The sequence below is a fragment of the Pezoporus flaviventris genome, unplaced genomic scaffold, assembly GCF_033815535.1.
Source record: "Pezoporus flaviventris isolate CSIRO_AGI_PZ_B2104156 unplaced genomic scaffold, CSIRO_AGI_Pfla_v1 ptg000025l, whole genome shotgun sequence".
Classification (NCBI taxonomy): domain Eukaryota; kingdom Metazoa; phylum Chordata; class Aves; order Psittaciformes; family Psittacidae; genus Pezoporus; species Pezoporus flaviventris.
In genome coordinates, this window is record NW_026892573.1 from 9,190,407 (window position 1) to 9,209,659 (window position 19,253).

Here is a 19,253-nt window from a genome sequence, read left to right on the forward strand (position 1 = left end):
TCACTGGGAAGGAAAATGCCATAGCTGTACACCAGACTTGCCAGGAGCTCTTTCACTAGTGACTTCTGCATGGTCAAACCAAAGACCAAGGGACCCTGCTTTGTACCTGAGGCTGAAAGCACATTTACACATCACTTTGAGCAGCTGCTAAGCCAGACCAAGAAGTTCTTTCCTAGCCACACAATAAATATGTATTTTTAGCAGCCACAAAAATAGATTTCAACAAGGCAACTGAGAACCCTTCTGGGGCAACCGAGGGCTTTTCAGAACCCATGAGGGAAACCTGGAACCCTGCTATGAGGTCTCTATGCAGCCTTCTCTGCTGGCGGGCTCCAGCAGCAGGGCGGGACGGACGTGGCCGTGGACTTGAACCTGGCCGTCCCACTCCTCTTCACCACCCTGGCCCTCGTCGTCGCCTCCTTCTTCGTGAGGCCGCGGGGAGCAGAAGGGGAGCGGCCCCAGGAGCCGGCGGCCGCCGAAGCGGGCCGGGAGAGCGGCCCTGGGGACCAAGCGGCGGCAGGAGCGGGGCCGGAGGCCGGCAGGGAGCGGCTGCCGATGGACGAGGTCGGGGCGGCCGAGGAGTGGAAGGAGGCGGCTGCCGAGCAGCGGGAGAAGGCGGCGGAGGAACCGAGCCCCGCGGCTGAGCCCATCCCCACGACGGCCGAGAGCATTCCCCGGAAGCCGCCCGCCGAGCCCCAGGAGGATGCAGGAGACCAGGCAGCATTTCCCAGCAAGGCAGAGGAGGAAGAGCTGGACTCAGAAAAAGAGAAGCTGGCGGTGGGAGAGCCGGCAAGCACAGCAGCTACACCAGCCCCAGTGACAAGTACATCAGCATCAACTGAGAGTTCTGAAGGTTTTGAATGGCCTTTGGGTATCCTTGGGACCTGCCTGCTGACTGTGATGGGGATCAGCATGTTGGCACACACGCATACTGTGTTTTACCCACCACCATTTTGTCTGATCTCAAAAGTTAAGCAGAGTCAGGTTTGGGTCTTGTCTGCGGTTAGATGACGATATAGGGGTACCAGGAGATTTTCCCCAAGGCTGGACAGTCATGAGTGGCAGGGTGTTTGGGACAGTACGGGCAAGTATCTAGTCCACTGGGCCCCTCCAGTGCTTTGGAAGCATCGGAGGTGCAAGGCAGCTGTGTGGAGTCCCCAGCGACAAGCTGCAGAAACTGCTGAAGAGAACAGTGAATTATTTTGAGCCTGGTGGGCCAATGGCACTTCAGGCCATCAGAGCAGAGATGCAACGCAGAGATGGACTCATGATCGAGGGGTGGACTTAGCAATGGACACTATTGCCCAGGTTATTCACGAGTGTGAACACTGCACACAGCCTCTCCTGTTCTGAAAGGCCGTTACAAGAGATGGAGCCTGACATCATGGACCAGATGGACTCAGCCAGCTTTACAGGGACTGGTCCATGCACTAAGATAAGAGTGCACTTAGATAAGAGTGATGGTATATTGAAAATGTGGGATCTGAGCATGATGTGAATGGGATGGAATAAGGAGTGGATACTGTCCTGGGTTCATCAGTAGCAGTCTTTTTTTTCTCTTTCTTAGTAGCTGAAGCAGTGCTGTGTTTTTGACTTTCGGCCTGGGAACAGTGCTGATAGCACCAATGTTTTTAGTTGCTGCTCAAATGTTTGGTCTGCCCAAGGACTTTCTGAGCCTCATGCTCTGCCAGGGAGGAGGGGAAGCTGGGAAGAAGCAGGGACAGGACACCTGACCCATAGCCAAAGAGGTATTCCATACCACAGCACGTCATGCCCAGGATGTAACTGAGAGTTACCCAGAAGGGCGAGGACTGCGGGGTTGGACTAGGCATCGGTCAGTGTTCGGTCGGGCTGGGGGGGGGGGGGGAGTTATCAGTCGGCTGGTGCTGAGGTGTTGTGTTCTCTTCCCTTGTTATTTCCTTTTAGCATTATTATTACTGGTGGTAGCAGTAGTGATTTGTGTTATACCTTAGTTACTAAACTGTTCTTATCTCAGCCAGTGGGAGTTGCATTCTTTCCAGTTCTCCTCTCCATCCCTCTGGGAGTAGGGGGAGGACAAGAAGGGGGGGAAGTGAGTGAACGAGCTGCATGGCTGGGTTTAAACCATGACAACCTGAAAGAGGGAAAAGTAAACCAAAACCTGGCTCAGGAAAATCTGTGCTTCAAAGAATCATAGAATCATAGAATGGTTTGGGTTGGGTTGGAAAGGACCTTAAGATCATCTAGTACCAACCCCCTTGCCATGGGCAGGGACACCTCACACTAAACCATGTTACCCAAGGCTCTGTCCAACCTGGCCTTGAACACTGCCACGGATGGAGCATTCACAACTTCCTTGGGCAACCCATTCCAGTGCCTCACCACCCTCACAGTAAGAACTTCTGCCTCATATCTAACCTGAACTTCCCTTAAGTTTAAACCCATTACCCCTTGTCCTGTCACTACAGTCCCTAATGAAGAGTCCCTCCCCAGCATCCCTATAGGCCCCCTTCAGATACTGGAAAGCTGCTCAGGTCTCCACGCAGCCTTCTCTTCTCCAGCCCCAACTTTCTCAGCCTATCTTAATATGGGAGGTGCTCCAGTCCCCTGATCATCCTTGTGGCCCTCCTCTGGACCTGTTCCAACAGTTCCATGTCCTTTTTATGTCGAGGACACCAGAACTGCACACAATACTCCAGGTGAGGTCTCATGAGAGCAGGGTAGAGGGGCAGGATCACCTCCCTGGACCTGCTGGTCACACTCCTTTTGATGCAGCCCAGGATACATTTGGCTTTCTGGGCTGCAAGTGCACACTACTGAGTCATGTTGAGCTTCTCATCGAGCCCCAAGTCCTTCTCCACAGAATCCCTTATGTCCTCCAGGCTACTGCTATCTATATCCTTAGCACTCACATGTATCACTAGAAGTGGGTAACAGTCAGTGGGACTTACTAGAGCAGGCAGCCTCTCTGCAGCATCCCTGATCTGTGCCCCTGGGACACAACACACCTCCCTTGAGACTGGGTCAGGCTGACAGACTACTGCTTCTTTCCCTTTCAGAGTCCCCTACTACTATGACCTGACGCCTCTCCCTGGCAACACCAGTAGAGATCTTCTTTACCAGGGCATCAGCTGTCTGTTTCTGGTGCGAGTGCGTTTTCTCATCAGCCCCCGGCAGGACAGCAAAGCGGTTCTGGGTGAGGACAACAGATTTAGGAGGAAGCCCCTTACTTTTAATTGCCCTCTTCCTCCTTTTTTTGTTGTTTCGTTTTTTTTTGTTGTTGTTGTTCTTTGGGTGGGTTTTTTTTGTTGTTGTTACTATTTCCCAGATTCCTGGGTTAGTGGCCTCCTTTTTTCCGCCATGAGCTACCGTGGACACTTGAGGCCTCTGCACAGTTTGGGCCAGGAGCAAGCATTCCTGCTTCCTCTCAGCTTCCCTGACATCTTGCAGCCTATTAATAGCACCCCGCAGCTCAGCCCCTGCTGCAGGAGGGCCTCCACCAGGGAGCACGGAGCGCAGCCCTGCCCATTGTGCACCCTCCCCTCACCAGACCCGTGCAGGCACTCTCTACACCCCGAGCTCTGCACTGCAGCCTCCCCTCTCATCGGTTCTGTCTGGGTGCCTACGCCGGCCACCGCCGGGGCAGCCAGAGCAGAGCTCCCGGGCCGGGCCCTGGTCACAAGGCGAGCGCTCACCACGCCGCCCGCCCGCCCGCGCAAACTGCGCTGACCCGCCCTGTTTGCCCGCCCTCCTGGTCGCTCGCGCTCCCTGGGGCAGGTTTTAACCGGTCAGGGCTGGTGCCAATCCTCCTGGCTCCGTCCCCTGCGAGTCCCTGCTCGCTCTCGTCAGCTGAGCTGCCGGCTCCCGGGCAGGTCCTGTCGAGGACTTGAGGCTCCCTGGGGGGCTCTCGCTGCTCTGAGTTGAGGCTCCTGGGCGCTGAGCTTCGGCCCGCTCCGGTGTGGAAGGCGTCCTCTCTCGAGCTACTCACCTCAGCAACTGACCCACTGAACCACTGCTGAACTGGTACTGGCAGCAGCGTGAGGGACCACCCCGCATGCAAGACCTGAAGATCTTTTTTTCAAGAGGTTTTGTATGGGCGTTGGTTAGCTCTGCTAACACAGCCAAAACATAAATCTGGACAATTCAACTCAGATTTATTTTCCCACTAAATGAGCAGTTCCGCTTTAGTGTCTCTGCCTGACTGCTGTGCAAAGTTGCACAACACACTATTCCAACTTTTGAGGCATTGCTCATGGTGAGGACTTTGCTTCTTAGCCACCATCCCTCCTTCGAATGGTCACCACAAGGCCTGATGAAATGTACTGGCAGGTGTAAAGTGTTCCTACTCTTGCCTGAAAGGGTCTCTTCTAAGGACTGAGTTTTTGTATTACACCCCAAGCGTGATTTTCCAGGCTGTATTGCCACTCTCTTGTGACGCAGGCAAAGCTTCCCAGCTTTCCTTGCACAAATAACAAATGTGCCAAATCTCACAGTGCTGCTGGGTAGATTTTTTTCTGGGAAAAGCATTTGACAGAGACAGTAAAAACAGGGGTTACCACAGGTAAACACTGCATGGAAAGGGATCTTCTCAATAGACAAAGGAGACACTCCTGAAGCAGAACCTCTCAGGGAGCTCCTTGGCTTGAAAGCATTGACACATCCGTGTTACATCTTCACACAAACACATATACATGCACATGCAGAGATATATTTATACACATATATTCATACATACGCAAATGATTATATATACATTATATATATTATATTATATTATATTATATTATATTATATTAATTATATTATATTATATTATATTATATTATATTATATTATATTATATTATATTATATTATATTATATAATTTATTATACCCTTTTGGCTTGCACGGGAGTAGTGTGGTCCGTGAATGCCATGTGTCAGAGTCAGACTCACTGCAGCAGGCAGGCAGAGGAGGAAGATGAAGGGCTTGCATAGCACTGCCACTGTGACTGTGACTGCACCAGGCTCTGACACCGCCATTTCCTGCCCAGTTTTGGTGTGTTTCTCAGGAAACAGTACTCAGGATTTCCTCCTGGTTCAGACCATTTTCCAGGTAACAGGTGGGGTAGTGCTTGTAAGGACAAACATTTGGGTTACTGCTTGTAGTCACTGCATGCTTGAATGTTGCAGTTTCAAGCTTTCAAGTGAAATTAGATTTTCATAGAACCATAAAATGTTTTAGGTTGGAAAGGACCTTAAGATCATCAAGTTCCAACCCCCATTTTCAGGCAACTTTAGGCAGGACTTCTGTAAGATCACCTGTGCTGTCCCTTCAGCCCAACCCACATTCTGGGGCTTTCCCACCACCAGAAACACGAGTGAACCACGCTTGTGAAACTCCTGAATAGGCAAGAGGCTTCCTTCTCTTCCTACGGAGTGATCTTCATTATGGCAAGTGAAACGGGCTGGAGGAGCATCAATCTGCCTGCTCAGGACTTTCACAAGCACACTTAGCCCCAGCGTGCAGCCCAGTGGTCCTCAGGCCTGCTCTGTGGTTGGCAGACCTTCAAGGCCAACTGCAGCCATGGCCACAAGATCCCTTCCCAGGACAGACCAGCATTGAGACTGGTCAAGATTTTGCCAACAAGGCCAAGATTTTCACCTCTACCTCCTGGGATGCATCCGTGCCCACCAAGCTATCGGGTAGATTGCGTATGTCACATTTCCAACTCCGGTGGCTAATCAAATGTAGACTTGCATCCCACAGCACTTCAGTTTGAATCAGGAGAGAGCAAAAGTCAGCACAGGTCTCATCCTCGAGTGTGTGGAGAGCCCATGTGGGAGTGGATGTGTGAAGGGGAAAAGGCCACCTTGAAGACAGTGTGAACTGAGTGGGTGAGAGGACAGGGAGTTCCCTTGCCCAGACAGACTTTCTCAGTCTTTCCTGGGTACAGCTGTCACTTCCACCTGAGGGCTGTTTACTGTGTTCAGGAAGCACTAGGAAATGGAGGTGTCTAGTACAGGAAAAATGCCAAACACTGAGCAATAAAGATCCAGAAATTTCTGTCTCACTCCAGATACTCTGGGGATATTTTGTGACCAAAGTTTGTAAAAATACGTATGTGCAGGTAAGATGAGGAGATAGCTTAAACCCTTAGGCGTGTGGCCCTTCCCTCTCCTTCACGTACCCCCTCATCATTAATGGGATACAGCAAAGACTTCACACCTTGGTGACTAGGCAGTAATTTTCTCACAGCCATCAGGTGTCAAAATGTCTTTTTAAAAAGACAGCTTCTCCCTTCAGCAGTCTCCTCAGTGAAGGGATAACATCCCAGTGATGCCAACAGCCCCAGACTACATGCAACACTAAACAAGGAAAATGTGAGCACTGTTGGCAGCTGTCTTTTCATGGTGTTTAATAGATGGAAATGGAAAGCAGACATATGAACAATCAGAATGACTCTGGCAGACCAGCTTTGTTTCCTAGGCTAGCATCTAAGAGCTCTTCTTCTATACCAAGCAGCAAGGTGGTGGCCAGCCTTAAAACCAGAACCATGTGTCTCATTTATCTTCTCTTCTAAGGCCTGAACTCAACAGGAGCTTTTTACACTCTAATGACTGTGCTTTGCACTGCAAACCATCCAGCACAGGGACAGCCACATTTTTCTCCATGTCTTAGAAGTGTGGATTTATAAAGCCTTTCACAGAACAGGTCAGTCATGGAGAGAATAAACATAGTAAGTACAATTTACTCCCACCAGAATCAGATTTATTCATACCTATTAATTAGCCTTAATTATACGAAACATAACTGATAGGCAAGAATAAAGGAGTCACTTAAAATGTTACTTCTGGCAAAAACAATGGTATGAAAGTAGAAATCTGCTCCCCCTTCCTGCCGGAGATTATGCATGGACCATCTCAACATGCATTCTGGCAACCCAGTTCTTTCCAATTAAGTGACATCAGGGAAGCATTAGAAATAGTGTGGGCCTTTTTTCATTGCTTCTTATGACTATCTGACGTAATGCTGAGCTGTTTATCACCATAATCCCAACCTACATATCCTAACCACTGAGTCAGTATTTAATTGAATCTCTCAAACCAAAACAGTTGTATAGCAAATACTGCATGGGGTTTTCATCCTGAAGGTTCAGAAACTTTGATTATTACTTACATTATTCTAACAACATGGGTCAGTGCCCATGTGCTGTCTCTGGGCAGGGTCACTGCACTGGGCAAAGAGAGAACAAAGATATATTGCACCCTAAACAATAAATATTACAATGGTTTCTCAAGCAGAAGGTAGCAGAGAGACAGCATGAGGTTCAGAGGCAGTTTCAGCCACCATCCACTTCCACTACCGCTGTGTTTATCAGAAGCTTGAAATTTCAGGGTGTCAGAAGTTTGAAATTTCAGGTAAAGCAGCCTGAAAAACATTGCTGAGGAGTTTCTTCACGTAATTCTCTGATGTGTAAACCAAACTGCTGTTGAACTGCAGCACACACTAGTCAGCACATGTCTAATACCTTATCCATGGCAGGTCTGAAGTTAACTTCCCCTCTGAAAGATGATCTTCCTCCAGCCAACATACTTTGGTATGCAGAATCATGATCATCTGTGTGTTACCAAGGTCTGTGGTACAGACCACAGTGGAAACCCAGGCTACAGCCATCTCACATTTCTTCAAGTCTGGACCTATCCAGTAGAGAGCCAGTGAGGGCACCTGGAAGATCTGCAATAACTCTTTGAGCCATTTATTGCTCCTGAAGCATCATGGGTGCATTCAGAAGAGGGTGATCAGGGTTGCTGGACCACAGGATTCAGACGTAAGACGGCAGGCATGATTTGGACTGATCAGAATAGGCAGATGTTTACAGTCAAACCCACACTGTTGAATGGGTACCACAGAACACACAGGTTCTGGTCAAAGCCTGCTCCGAGGACCAGACCTAGCCACCACTTATGCTGTTAACAGCTCACTGTGAGCCATAGCACATCCACTCCATACATGGATCCGTGCTCTCCCGTTCAGTCAGCCTGCAGTGATCAATCCCAGGCTGTGTGGGAAGCATCACACCCAAAGTGTCAATTTTAAGTTACGCTTCATGTCTTTTGCAACAAGGCAGAGTGGGTCATTCCTAGAACCAAGGAGAACGCTACACAGATAAACCAAAAGGACAGACAAGCTATGGCAAATCCAGTGCAACGATGCAGGCAGAAAACACGAGGGCAATAAGTTTAAGCATGTCTCAGCCTGCCCTGAGGCTCTTCACCCCACAGAGCAGTCGATTGGTGTGAAAAGTGAGGTGGGAAGATGCTCAGGACCCCAGTGGGTGTCACAGGGCATTGGAAGCAGGACAAAACCTGGGGCATGCCCGTGACTAGTGGCCAGTGTCTGCCCTGGCACAAACGGGTTCCAGCTCTTTGTCAAGTCAGCAGGTGTGCCCCCAGCTCTCGTCAGAGCCCAAGGCCACCCCAGGCAGTGCAGCCCAGGGCGGATGACAGCAAATGTGAGTAATTCTTGAAATTTGTGGGAAGGCTGTTCAGACGTCTGACTTCCTGCTTCTGCATGTACAGAGGAGGTGTTTTTGTCTAAAAGAGTGGAAACAGCGCACGCTGATGCAAAGCCTCCTGCACTGGGGCAGAGAGCTCAGGAGAGCTACAACCAGTGAAATGGGAATGAGGAGAACACAGAGAACTGTGCAAGGGGGCAGTGCTGACACAGTAGGGCAAAGAGGGAAGAAACCTACAGCTGAGAAGGAGCTCATATATAGGAATTCCCCTTGGACCAAAGGGGAACTGGCCACTGAAGTGAGGCTGTGAGTCACAGCTCGTTTCCCATGGTACTGCTGGAGAAGGCCATCACACAGTTACCCCTGCCTCAAGGGCAGATTGCGTTATTTCAGTCAAGCCTAAAAGTCTTTTAATAAAGGTTAATCTGAATGGGAATGCCGGCTTTATATAATGGTTCATCATTTAAACATCATCATAAGTTCTCGATGGAGTGTGAAAGTCTGCAGTGAAGGAAAACATTTTGTTTTCAATGCAGCCAAAGAATTAAATAGGATTTCTGTCTGTGGAAACTATTTGCCTTATTCTCCAAGGCACCATAGGTAGAACACTTGAGGTTAACATGCAGAATCTCTTCCCAGCAACTGAAGCCACTTTAATATGAAACGCATCATTAGAGCGATAGGGCCCTGGTGATGGACGACACTGACAGATCACCAGAGTAACCCTGATGGGAGCTGGTGCTCGGAGAACTCACCACATTAATTTACAAGCCTGTCATGATTGCTCTGGGTTTATTTTTAACTAAAATATCCCCGCCTTCAGAAATCTACACCAGGGATACCCTGACTCTGCAGAATGTGCAGAGCAAGATCTGCAGCATATGCTTCTGTTTTCATCAGCCCAAGGATTTAAGTCAGGAGTACTCAATATTAAAGTAATGGCTGGGTTTTTTTTCCATCTCTGCTTCCAGGTTTAACATTCAGTAGACCACCGGTAAGTCCAGATCACATATAGTACATTCATCAACATGGTACTGAAACAAAGTAGACAAAGAAAGATCATCTGGTCCATCACCCTTATCCCAGTACAGCCTCTTTGTATATATCACCCATTGCTAACAGAGTTCTCTCTAGTTCAAGAACATATTAATACCACAGGGGTGGACACCTACAAATAAGCTCACTTCTGTCTTACATGCTGAATTGCCTCTGCCTGTAGCAGAAGGCACTTTCTAACTTGTCAACTGCTGCAGCTCAGCCATCAGTATCCAAGAGGTCTGATCCATTTGAGATGATGAAAAAGCTCATATAGGTGTAGTGCAAGTGTCTTGACAAGTGCACAGCAAGGAAGCAAATGAAAGCTGGTGAAGACAACAGGAAAAACAAACATCTGTTTCCCAGTTCATGGCATGTCCCATGGTCCCTGGGAGAGGAATGAGGTGTAAGTACAAGGCCATTCAGAGCAGGGCCCAGTGCAAAATAGAGCCAGCTTGGAGACAAAATCTGGTCAGCAGAAGCTTGAAGCACAGATGACTAGTTTGCTTTCAGCAAAATCTCCATCAGGTGCTATGGAGTCAGCACAGCATGAACTGGCTCAGCTACCAAGTGAAATCACCTGCTGTGCATTCTCCTGGCCTCCCAGTTCAATGCTTGCTGTTCGTCAGTTAGACTCCAGAGGCTCTGTGGTCCTGAAGAACTGGGGCACCCATGAGTTTACTAGCAGTAGTGTAAAAAATAATCAGGCACTTGCAGGAGGTTACAGAACTACCTACTCAGCTGGGATGCTTGGGTAGGATTTGTCTCATTCTGCTTAACAAGCCAACACCAAAGACACCTGTATATGAGGCAGTAGCCTGGCATCCCTTTATAATCACTGGCAGAAAACCAGATAATTTTTCAGCATACAAGTCATCTGGGCTGCCTTGGACATCTGTGTGAGGATGTGATAAATTATACCCAAGAGGTCTTATTTCTCTCTATGGACACAGAAGTAGCCATGTTAGCACAGAATGCCATGGTACTCATGGGGATAGAAGAGCAGGAGCACTGCCCATCCATTCCCCAGTACCAGAGAGAGTGGGCAAGGAAGGCAGCCACTCTCACAAACATCTTGGGTCTCCCCAGCATGAAGCAGCAGAACTTGTGAAAATTTAGCAAAATTCACAGGCAGTATTTCTTCATGTCTACAACTGCAGTTCTCATTAGGGCTCTAAAGCAGCTGGATATTTTTGGATCCCAGAGCTGCTGAGGATATACATACTAGAACCACTTCATAAACAGGTGGGTGGGAAATAGATAGCAAGTGCAAGAAAATCTCTGTGTCTATAGGCGATTTTTTACTTTGTGGTGATATAAATGGTGAAAACAGTTGTTATATAAGCTAAATCTTTTCAACAGATGGTAAGAAGTAAAATAAAAGGCAGATATTTGCTAAACTTATACACAAGGACCCTAAGGAAGGAAAATGTTCTTGCTTGTGTACAGCCAAAAATCAAATGAAGAAATAGGCTTTGATAACCACATAAATGAAAGCCATGTGTCATTGAACTGAGTTTGTGGACCTGGAATAGAAAAAAAAAAAACAAACAACAAAACAAAACCACAAAAAGAGATGCTCTCATCATGACTGGTTTCTGGTTCAAAGACAGCTCCCCAGCAGTGTTTAACTCACAGAAAGTGAAGCTAAGAAGAAGTCCAAGTTTCCATGAAGCAACAGGGAATACAGCATTGTGCAACAGCTCTTCCAAACCAAACGTACATTCAGGCATTGCCCAATCAAATGATAGCCAACAATGTATGCAACAATGAACTGATTGAATCTTATTATACACAACCCAAATGACGCTATTAAATACCTTAATCTCGGAGCTGACAGAATTGTGGCATGGCATTTTGTGAGCAGAAGTTATAATGAAGCAGTGGTATTACACACACACACACTCTTTCAACTTCTAACACAAAACTGGAGGCTGAAGGAATGGCATGTGGCATCATCAGCCAAGATTTTTCAGGCATAAGGAATTTTCTCACACAACCGACTGCAGATTAGGAAACTATCCTATTAATTATGGCTAATGGAGAAGCCTTTCTCTTCATCCTGTGAGAATTTTCAGCTAATATTTTCAACCACACGTGACAGTCATCATGTTTGGGATTGACCTGGTAAATTTATAAAACAGCAGAACTGCCCAAAGTTTCTGTCAAGTCCATGCAGAAGACTGGAGAGCACCAAGTGCTCTCCATTAGAAGGTATCTTCACAGACATCAGGGAGGATTTGGATCTGATTCTCCTCCCATTTCTATGAATAAGTCCGAAGAGGATTTTCATTAAAGTCAATGAGAAGAGACTGAGTGCAAAACAATTAGCATGAAATTTAAGTAATGTACTGAACAGCAGTATTCTCGCAAGAAGGACAGATGCATTTCGGGAAAACATGAACTAGTCAATCACAAGTTACTGGAATGCAGGTGGAGATGAGTGGAAGTGCACAGTATCTATATGAAGTCACACTAGATGATCTGATAGTTCTTTTCAGATCTATGAATCTATTAATTGCCGTAGTTTCAGGAGAGGAAAAATACTCTATTAAAAGATCAGCTGCTCAGTGAGCACACTGACATTGTCAAGACACAGCACCTTGACCACATTAGTAGCACACAGCCTGACTCTGGAGGGTGTGCTGTGCACTCTCAGGGGAGACAGCTCCACTGGCACCCTAGCTCCCAGAGCTCCTGAGAGCAGACCTGCCTTCTGTCATGCCCATTATACCCTCACTTACCTGATGCCAAACCTCTTAATGTTGTCTCGATCCATTTAGAATCGGCCTTATAAAAGTGGTGTTTGAAGAAAACTACATTTATAATCAATCCATGCTGCACAGATGAATAATTCTGGATTTCAGGCAATTTTCTCTGCAAACAGGAGTTTTAATTTCTTTTGGTAATAACCCCTTTTGACTTGCCCACATGTAGACGGTAATTATTACTGCTTTTTATGGCTAGGGTATTTTAGTCCCCACACATCTCATTCCCTCTCCCACATAGACTGTCTTTGAAGCAACAATAACAAGTACCAGCTTCCCTAGGCCAGTCTTCAAGTTTGCCTCAGGGCTAAAACAGTCAGAGCAGGCTTAGTAGGTCAGAATTGGATTTCCCAAATACAAACCATTCCAGAAAAGAAGTTTTTTTTCTTATTGTTAACGTATTAACGTATTAACCATTGGAGAAAAAGAGAAGCGTTGGGGGTGGACATCACCCTGAGTGAATTCTATATGGAAAATAACTGCACAAAATTCTCTGGCTTTGCTGAAGAAAATGGGAGTTTTGCCACTGGCTTCAGCAGAGTCACAATTTCAGCCACTGGCTCCAGAGCAGTGTCTCATGTGTCACCATTTACCAGTAGCAGAAAAGAGTTCACCACTGAGCTTCCCATTACCATGTAAAACATAAAGGAAAGCTAAGGTGTCTCTGTGGGGATCTGGCACCCCCACAGAACTCATCCAGATTTGTTTGCTTTTAATTGCTATTACAGTCAAGGGCACTAAAAGCTATGTGGAGTCTGGGAACAAACTGTTTTGGTTGCCCTCGGACACACATTATCCCAGCACAGCCCTGGCAGCCATGTGGTAGCGGTACCCAGCCAGAGGAGCTCCACTGGGGGGGGGGGCTCATCCATTTCTGACCAAAAGGGGGGCTGACACCTCTGCTTCCTCCCCTATCCCTTGGCACCCTCCTGGGGTCTGCATGGGAGGATGATGTATCTCCCTGCAGCCCCAGGGGTGCTTGTTCAGGCTTTTTTCTAAGTTCAGGCTGAATGCTGTCATGACCCAGGCACATATTCCCTCAGCACATACCCTGGGCACAGCAGGCTCAGGGAACATAAGCCTTTGGATAGGCTGAAGGAAAGACAGAGAGAACAGGCAAGCAGCATGATACACATCACTGGTGAATTTGCTAAAGGCTACTGTACAATGGGCATGACTTTGTTATCACACCTGGAGCTGCAGCCTTTCAGTCCCTTGCTGATAGACCTCAGTTACAGCCCCCATTCATCCTAAGATGAAGCAGTTTGTTTCTCCATCTCCTACTGCAGCCAAACCTTCCCAATGAAAAGCACCCCCAGCATCCATATTGCTGTAAATGAAAAAGTTGCTCTAATGAATTGGCAGGAAAAACAGCTTCACAGAAAGAAGATCCATTCACAATTGCCCCTCGCATCCAGAGGCTTTTGTGCTAATTAGGAGTGACACCTTTAATTTCAGTATTGAAACCCACAAGAGCTAACAGATCACAGCTTAAATCTGTGACATCGTCAACTCAGGAGGCAGCTCAGCAGTTGTGTCTTTTTGAGTCAGTGGCTTTTTTCCCTACGATGCCTTGAGAAAAGGTTTACTTGTGTAATGTCTACAAACTTAAAATAACAGGGAATATTTAAATTGAGGTGGAAAGCAATTTAAAGCCCAGCTCAAACTCTTCTGCTGAAATCTCTAACGGTAGGAGAAATGTGCATTTCCAACACATAACTAGGAAGAGACAAATAGAGGGTGTGGAGTGTTACTATGGAATGTTAATTACAAGCAGATCCTGAATCCCGGGGTTGAGTTCCAGCCAGTTGAGGACACATATTGAAATATACTTAGCGATATGCTCATTTCTGCTTAATTACTTGTGGGACAAAGTGCTCGCAACCAAAGGATATTCCTTTAGGATGCAGAAGATAGCTCTAAGAAGGATTAATAAACGTAAAAGATACATGAAGCCGTATGCATCCACCTACTTGCCAATTAAGGGTATTTCACAATAGCTTTTTTTCTCGCGCTCTGTATTGTCTATTTTAATGTCCTAAGTGATAAGGTTTCCACCACTTCCCTTGGAAGATTAGAGAAGTCTCACAGCCAGGATATTTCTGCCTGTGATATTTAGCCTGCATTGTCTTCTATTATACTTCAATAAGGAGGTTTTTGGGGGGGGGGAAATATAACCTAAATAATTTCTCTCTCTCCTCATTAACTACACCTTATTGGCAGACACAAGGGTTGCGCTGTAGAGAGTCTAGAAAGACATTTTTGTTGAACCAAATTCATTTTTTGCCATGCATGAGTGCTGGAGCAGCAACCAAGCAGAGCAAAAGACCTGCGTGAGAAGATGGAGAGGGCTCCCTACAGTCTGCCTTATTCTCCAGACCTCCCAAATTTCATATTGTCTGAGACCCCTGTACCATGTACTCCACAGAGCACAGTGTATGCATTCTCTGTGCTTCAGATAATGCAACAGGGCTAAACGGCAGAAGATGGCTGGTAAGGACTGGCAGCCAGGCTGCTTGTCCTCGCCTGCAGACTGGTACCATTGTCCCTTGTATTCCTAGATGGACTCACTCTGTCAGTTGACCTAAAATGGTAGATGATGAGTCAAGACAACAGCTGCATCAGCATGAACAGATGATAGGCTTTGCCCCAAACATATGAACTTCCAACTGAGGTACAGAAGGTAGGAGCCAATTATGCGAGCCTCGTGAGCATGGCACAGGTCTACACTGTCTGCCTTGCACATAGATACAGGCTCAATTTCACCTCAGCATGAGTCACTAAGGACTTCGACCTGCTGCCCTCATCCTCCTTCCTACCCTACACTTTGTGAATTTTTCTGCTGCTGTTAACAGGGCTATCTGCATGATAAGACACAGAGAAAGTCCTCGACCCCTTGTAACTTGAAGGAGACACGTAGCTTTCTCATCTCAAAGTCAGATAAATCAGAAGTGCCGGTGCCGCACCAGCCATAGATGAAACCTATGTCTGCAATTACTTTCAAAGTCAAGTGGGAAGAATGGCATCAGACGCGATCAAAGTGCAATATCATCTCATTGCCAGACAGCAGCAAAATCGAGGCAATTTACTGCTCCCAAAACATATCGAGGAGCGCAGGTGATAGTCAGGACCTGGAAGTAACCACCAGTGTCATAAATCCACTTGAAGACAGCGTATTTCCACAGGCTGACAAGGCAATAAGCTGCACTTGGGAACACAATGCATGATGGTTTAGCTGGCATGATGTACAAGGTACAAGATAACATCACACGTTCCCCAGTCCTCCAGAGAAATGATGTTTACCAGCTGAGAATACCCCTTACACTTGTGATCATCCACGTGAGGAGAGTCCTCTCTCAGGGCATGCAGATTTGTGTTGCTGCCTGTTTGTGCTGGTTGATAAGAGACATTCAGAGGATGCAACTGTCTGTCAGTAAGTGGCTGCTTGGCTTTAGAGTAAATGCAAGATGAGATATCAACAGAGAAAAAAAAAACAAAAACAAACAAACAAAAAAACAAAACAACAAAAAAACAAACCAAAACCAGGGGGCTGGAAATTACTGAAAAATGAGAAAGGGAGAGAAAGTAGAAGTGTAGTGTAGATAAACACCATTGTCAGTTCTTTCTCTAAATCTGCCACTTCTTTATTCCTAAAACCACCTGAGCAAGAGGATACTGACCCTGCTGTCTGAGTCATATGCCACAATCTCTAAGGTCAGTTCCAAAGAAGCAAGTGAAGGCATCTGAACAAAACCAAGGAGGACACTGGCTTCTTGACCACTAAGGCCAACCCAAAGTCCCACTGGCAACAGTCTTTTGTTGACAGAAAAAGAGCACTTACACAGGCAGTGGTGAATCTGGGGCAGCACAGAACTGGGATCTGAATGTTAGAATCATACATCAATCTAGATAAATATTATGAACTGAAAAAGGCAGGGAAAAAAAAAGGAACCCTATGCAGACTTCTCCTGAAAAGAGATCAGCTATTCTTCTTCACTGGAACGGACTCTCAGTTGTAGGCATGGTTTTCAGCCCTGTCCCTGTCTTTCACAGCATTTTTTAGTCATGCTCAGTCTGGGCTCCTCTCTTCCAGTGGTCAAGGCCTTCCAGATCACCTTTGCATCTCTGTTGTTCCGCGCCCTGGACATGTGGGACAATAGAGCCTCAAAGATGAATAAGAGGGATGAAATGGAGACTGTGAAGAGGGCATAAAATGAGGCAAAAGACAGAGCACTCTCATTGAAGTATGTTGAATAGCTGAAAAGATCATGGAAAAAGTGAGTACAGGAAAGTTTAGCAGACAAGTTAGAGTGCCCAGTCTAGTCCTTTTCGCTTTGATGAGACCTGGGTAGAGTTAACAGTAGTCTAAAAGCCACAAAGCTTCTTTCTTCTTTCTGATGACTCCCCAGCTAGATTGTCTCCAGGTCATCACTCTCATCTGTTCCTAACTCAAGCTAAGGCCGTGTGAATATCTAATGGCAAACCTCTCCATCTCCAACAAAGTCCATTAGCACAAGTTCTCTGACAAGTTATGACATTATGCTCCCATGACAAGAGGCAAGTCAGTCATGATGGACTTCCACCACTCTGATTTCTGCTAGCCCAGCAAACTTCCTTTAAAAATCTAACATGATCAAGGGCACCACCCAAGGTATGACACAGTCTGTCAATGGAGTTCCTTACAAAACATGTGGAGAGGAGAAAGGTGTGGGTTATGTGAGATCATCCTTTCTGGTGATAGTAGTACAGGTCCACGTGGGATGTCAGTAGCTCAAGTTCTACATCTTTTCCTAATTCCTACCTCATTTTCCATACACTCTCCTAGTCATACTTGCTTTGGGCAGCTAGGAGGAATAAAGATAGCACATTATGCTATTTAACCCCTGGCTAACCTGTCCACCATCACAATAACTTACTCCATAGATTGTATATCTGCACTTCATATGAGTTATCTCTTTTAAGGAGTAAAAGCAGAGAACAGCTCAGCACAGAGGGCCCAGATATGTCAACGCACCTTAATAAGCTTAGATTCAAAGATACAGGAACAAATACCTGGTCTCATGTCACGATTGCTTTCTCAGTGCATATGGGTGGCAGGCAACATCCAGAACAATGCTACCATTTGGTGGCCAAGGCAAGCTAATACTGAAAGGAAGAAACAAACTGCTAGCAGGGGCCACTACAAAGTACAGTTTCTGTATCTGTTTGGAGGACAATCTCTTAGGTATCAAAATTTTTGAAGAATGGTTTCAAGAACACCATGCCTGAAGAGCCTGAAAGCAGATTGTAGCCTTAAATAAATTGTTGGGTTTTATTTACCTACATGCGTTCTTGGATCAGCTGAAATGCTGGGGTCAGAAGAAAAGATGGAAACAATGGGTATCTTTTCCATACTTAAAAGGTGACTTATAAGAAAGATGAGGACAAACCTTTTAGTAGGGTCTGTTCCAATAGGACATGTGGTAGTGATTTTAAAGTAAAAGAGGGGAGACTTAAACTAGGTATGAGGAAGAAATTGTTTCGATGAGGGTGATGAGACACTGGAACACATTGCCCAGAGAGGTGGTAGATGCCCCATCCCTGGAAACATTCAAAGTTAGGTTGGACTGGGCTCTGAGCAACCTGATCAGTTGGAGATGTCCCTGCTCATTGCAGAGCAATTTGGGCTAGATGACCTATGAGCGTCCCTTCCAGACCAAACTATTCTATGATATTTCGTGGTTTGCTTTTCTTTTCCTTTGCTGGCATCTGAGGCACAAGTGTTTCCTTCAGTGTTTCCCATCATCCTGTCCCAAGTTGGAGCACCTGCCAGCAGATTCCCTCCGAGGAGGACCATTCAAGGAATTGCCACCCCAAGAAAGGGAATTTTTCAGTCCAACAAGAAGTTGCACAGAAGACATCTACTTTGCCAATGAAAAACTGAAGGTTTCAAGAACGGAAAAACCGCAACCCCAAAACTGCCAAAACCAAACAGCCTTTTGTCCAAACCCAGAACTTCTTTAGCCAAAAAAATACTGAGAATTTTGCTCTCATTTTTGCCAGAACTCAAAAATGCCCGTACTAATTTGTATTACTTGCTTTTATTTAGCTGGTTTCAATCAAAGCCCGAAATCTTCTGCACAAACCAATTCAAAGCAGCTCTCCTGTTATAGAAACTGCAGCATCTTCTGGTGCATTGTTCAGATTAACATGAAGGGGTCTAAACACACTGAAGGGGTGAAGCTGAGCAAAGGAAACACTTGCCGCATACTCTTCAGTGCTTTAACATTTGTCCTTGACCTTTTAACACAGCAGTAAAGGAAGGAAGCAGAAGGGACAGTTTGCCATTAGTGTTGCTTTATACTGAAGCTAATTCTCCAACATTCATGACCAGCACCAACACTGAACTTGTCTAAGGCTGGGCGTTGCTGTGCCACAAAGCTAGATACTCAGCAAAACCAACAGCTTGCTATTCTTCCCGCAAAGTACTTGTAACACTCTGCTTTATACCAGAAGGACAGTGTTTCACTTGCAAAATTAAGAAATGCCAGATTTACCTTGGTATGAGCAACTTTAATCTTTTCCTTTCTGATTCAACCCTCTGACACAGGGAATGAAGCCAGGTTTGCCCTTGCCTGTGCAGCAGAGGACAGATAACTTCATCTTACAAGAGATGCCATACCAGGGAGATCAAAAGAGGCACAGAAGAACAGGTGAGAGTCAGCACTGAGCAGGCAGGCTATGCCTATGCCAATAAATTAAAAAGCATGAAGCACATTTCTGCCTCCCACCAGGCCAAGGGGCGCTGCGTGGCTCACATACAGACTGCTAATAGCCACTGCCTCCCCTCAAGAGCGTACCTGTAACCATGCCATCAAGTGCTTGGCCGTGGGTTTCTGGGTTTCTCCTGGGCCTTATTTCCCCCCCCCCCCCCCCCCCCCCCCCCCCCCAAGATACAACTGTTAATTTTTCCTAATAACCCACTAGAGTGGT

The 19,253-nt window shown here is 46.4% G+C and overlaps 1 long non-coding RNA gene across 1 annotated transcript in view; it reads right to left on the bottom strand.

The window, feature by feature from the left end:
- LOC133271754 (uncharacterized) overlaps positions 1-19,253 on the bottom strand; it is a 33,203-nt gene that overhangs the window by 8,905 nt on the left and 5,045 nt on the right. The gene's annotated exons all lie outside the window — the stretch shown is intronic.